Consider the following 4,436-nt stretch of genomic DNA (forward strand, 5'->3'; position numbering starts at 1 on the left):
TATATGAGTATTGAAGAACATTATCCAACAAAATGAATCCTTTGAACCTTACTTTCTATATAACTTCCCGCATTATATAACAAAATGCTAAATTCAGCGAAAAATATTTTGCAAAAGAATAATGACTGAGGAAGCATAGTCTAAAAGTTGACAAATTATACAAATAAGACACTTTAATAAACTGCAAGTATGCTTATTGTGATGTTTTGTGATGATGATGAATTGATGATTATGATCTTGGTTAAGATAAAGGATGATGTTCTTCAAAAAAAGATGAAGATGATGTTCATAGATGGTGATGTTGACAAGGATCTGAGAACAAAAATGAACCTCACACCCCTTCCAATTTTATATTTTTTTTTATATTTTTTTTTAATTACACAATTATTTTTTTCCTGATTTTTTAATTTTTTTAATTTAATTTTTTTATTTATTTTATTTAATTTTGCAAAAGAATAACGACTGAGGAAGCATAGTCTAAAAGTTGGCAAATTATAAAAATTAGACACTTCAATAAACTGCAAGTATGCTTATTGTGTCTCTCTCTTTTTCGATGCATCACAAAAGGCACATCAATGAACTCCACAATAATTATTAATCAAATTTTTGGAAGAGTTTTTATCTTATGCTTAAGCCACGTATGGTGCTATGATATATAAGCTCTAATTATATTATGTTAAGGTTCTGGAAGCTTGCTTGCCTGACATAGAAAAAGTTGACATGTGACTACACTTGGCTATGATACAAAGTAATGATTCTTATCATAATTGTATTACTTTATCAAATAATTAGAGAATATAATGAGAGTTCGTGATCATAGTCAATAACTAGCTAGTTATAAGCATGTATGAAACCAAGAGTTCTTCCACTAGTGTACTTGTTTTTCTTATTAGTTTTTACACTCAATTAGTCTTCGGCTATTCTGTTGCATTTCCATCTTTCTTGCTCAATAGTTAATACTTTCCTTCAATCCACATTTTACTGTTTGCAATATTTGATTCCTTTACCCATGACAGTTTGGAAGTTTTGATAGATTTTCCGGAGGGAGGCCCTGGGATTGGAGTGAGAGAATGGTTCTTAGAGGGAAGTTGAGGTACTTCAGATGCTCCATTAATCCAAAATTGAACAAGTTCTAAAGAATACCATATACAAATTCTCAACACCAAGACCTATACAAATGAGGAAGAAGTAACAATATATAGTTGACAGCGTTGTTAATAAATTTCGAGCACCGATATACATACACCCTAATGTGGCAATACCACTCCTACACCCACATAAAAAAATGACATGTGGCAATGTGGGCCCCACACTCCACCTCATCAACCAACTCACCAACCAACTCTATTTCATCCTCTTCTCTCTCTTTTTTGGTCGAAAATCCTCTTCTCTCTCAAAGGAGAATACACTGACCTTCCCAATCACCTCACCACCACCGTACCCTGCAGCCACCGCCACCACCACCCTCGAACCCTTGCGTTGTTACTTCTCTCTTTCTCTCCCTATGGCCTGATGTCTCTTTCTCTTTTCGCCCTCTCCTCAACATGAACTTCCGTCTAAACCGAATCATCGTTGATAAGAGAACATCGGAATTCATCTTCTTCCTATCCCACCACGGTAATGAAATCATCTGACCTATAAACTTAGTTTTTGTCTTCAAAGCATCTTTTATGTTCTTCATTCTCTCTATACTGAGTTCTTTTATCCTTTCCGTTTTTTTTGAAACAAACATTTCTCAAAACAGATCCACCAAGTCGGAGACCGTACTGTCGACGCGTTCATCTTCAGTTTCAATGGTAAGTCTCGTTCTTCCTTACATTCGTTTGTTATGCTTCAAAATTTGAAAACCCCCAAATTTTTATTGAAACCCTGATTTTTTACTTTCTTTCAAATCCAATTTTTTACTTGTGTTTGGGTTAATTTCTGGTTACTAAACACGGTTGAATTTGATCCTTATCATGATTTTGAGTGAAAAATCATAAACCCCAAATTTTAATTTTAGCCCTGATATCTTTGTCATTGTCAAATCCGAATCTACATTTTTTTTAGGGGTTAAAACGGTTGTGACATATCAAAATACCACCTTACTCAGATTATGTCTCTACAACAAGAAGTGGATTTTTTATTTGATGTCCAATCTCCCATTTTCTTTAAAAATCCAGAACATAATAATCTTTAGACATAGATCATGAATGGTTCGGTAAAAGTTTGATAGTCTAAGGAATTGTGTGTTTATAACAATTAACAAGTTGTTGAGATTTTGAGTCACCTGAACATATGTGAGTGAAGCTCCATTTTAATATATGTCTATCTTTATATACTGATGATTTAATCCTTGTAAGCCCTGTGCTTTAGTTAGCGTTTTTAATAAATTTTGTCTTTTAAGAAAAGTTAAGGGATTGATTTAATATACCTTATGCTTATTTTGATGGTTTGTTTTGTTCAACATCAGAAGTACACATGGATATGTGAATGAATTGCATTTGTTTGCTAATGGCTAGTGTTGAAGTCGTATGATTAGTAATTTCTAAGAGTGGAAGATTGTGGGGAAGTATGAGTCATGTGTACACATAGAGATTGATTACTAACTATAGTTTAATTTATTTTCATGGTTGGTTGGCATGAGTAATGCATATTAAGCCGTGAAGAAATTTTGATAGTAAGTTGTTGAGTAATTAAGTAGTGGGGTTATGATAGAAGACACCTTTTGTGAAGGTGTCTTTTATGAAGTTACTCTATGAGCATTTGCGAAAAGACACCAACTTACTTTTATGAAGGTGTCTTTTAGCAAAGTTATAACTAAAAAGTGAAAATCACACCTTAAGGTGTGACTTGATAAAAGACACCACTAAAGGGTGGCTTGTAACAAAACCCTAAGTAGTGTTTCTTATAGGTTATATTGGCGGGGTATAATGCGGTTAAGTATTACCCAGGTCTGTTACAAGTATGCAAATAAGGTCCCTTTAGCATGCTTATGATGGGATACACAACTGATGAAGATGTTAAATATGTGAGTCATTTTCATAAACTCTACTATGTTTGTTTTCATAAACTCTACTATGTTTTCCTTGTTTGATTTTGAATGTCTTAACACGCATTCAATATTGTATACCTTTAAAATTTATATTTTGTATAACTTTAAAATTTCTATTTTTGAGAAACAAGAAACAAAGAAGAAATGTTAAGCTTAATGTCTGCAACTCTAACAAGAATGAGATCGAATTTCTGTACTATTTGAATTTGTGTCATCACTTGCATTCTACCAAATTTTTGTATGGCTGTCACATCCTTTGACTCTCCTACCTATGATGGATTTTCATTAATATTGTTTATTATTTGAAACATTTTCTACTGTTGGTTGTCTCAGTTGTTGTGCTTATAATTCTGACATTTAGCTCGACTTACTGTTGGTTGTCTTTTAAGAAACATTTTCCCTGACGTAGGTTTTGTGTTCCCGCTACTCGCGGAGAAATTTGCGTCTCTCTCATTGATTTATTTTGTTTGCCTTGCAGGTAGTTCTATGAATTTAAATTTCGCACCGCAAGAACTCTCCACCTCGCCTTCTGATTTCCTTCAAAGATCTGTGGCCACTCTTAAAACAACTTGGTTTTGCACAGCCCTTGTGACACTTCTGTCTTCATAGGTTAGTCCAGTTTCAATTTACCCACTCTGTTATGTACAACCTTCAATTATTACAAAATCTGTCATAGTTTGGAATCTGCTATACTATTGTGTATGTATGTTTACTTATCATTTTTATGCCATTGACATCTGATACTTCACTTGCATTTAAATAAGGCTAAGCCTTTGAAGTTTGAAGATTTTTATTTGCTATTAATGTAAACCTTTCTTTCAAAGTGGTCTGAAATGAATTAGTGGCATGATGTCTTGCATGAGTGCATCATGGCCTTTCTCCTTGCTTTCCATGACAACATTAATGAAGGAATTCTACATATTAATAAAATAGGTGTGGCTTCTTTAAATCCATGCCAAGATGTCATTTGAAGAATGCGTGTTTGCTTTCAAGGTTGATGACATTGACATGTTTATTTCAACAATGTGTAATTGCAGAGAGAAGTACCATGAAGCAATAGCATTAACAATGCCTTTCTGGACTCACAAAGGAGAAACTCATTTGACATGCTCACAGTGGAGAGATGGTGAACATTGGTTACAGATTGAGTCACGCATTATTGATGTTCTCTTGTTCATGGGAAGACCCACTTGATATAGGAAATAGACATGTGGACTCATAATAAATAAGAGAAGGCCATGGGAAAAAGGAGATTGTGATAATCTCATTCATTCTCTCTGTTATTCTCTGCTCCTCTCTGTAACTTCTTTTCTTTCTGTACCTTTCTGTTATCTTCATTCCGTGTAATTGATCCATTAGAGATCTTCTTTCACATCAATATTATTGAAACTTTCCACTGCAA

The 4,436-nt window shown here is 33.7% G+C and overlaps 1 long non-coding RNA gene across 2 annotated transcripts; it reads left to right on the plus strand.

Moving 5' to 3' along the window:
* The first annotated feature begins 1,377 nt into the window (after positions 1–1,377).
* Positions 1,378–4,436, plus strand: LOC146916724 (uncharacterized). Of its 2 annotated transcripts, none has more exons than XR_015015244.1 (4): positions 1,378–1,617; positions 1,745–1,796; positions 3,513–3,643; positions 3,968–4,436. It is a non-coding gene; the product is annotated as an uncharacterized LOC146916724 (long non-coding RNA). The 2 variants fall into 2 exon arrangements; XR_015015243.1 differs by having other exon boundaries at positions 4,074–4,436.

This window comes from Medicago sativa, chromosome 6, assembly GCF_051527215.1.
Source record: "Medicago sativa cultivar Bolivia chromosome 6, Bolivia_mono, whole genome shotgun sequence".
Classification (NCBI taxonomy): domain Eukaryota; kingdom Viridiplantae; phylum Streptophyta; class Magnoliopsida; order Fabales; family Fabaceae; genus Medicago; species Medicago sativa.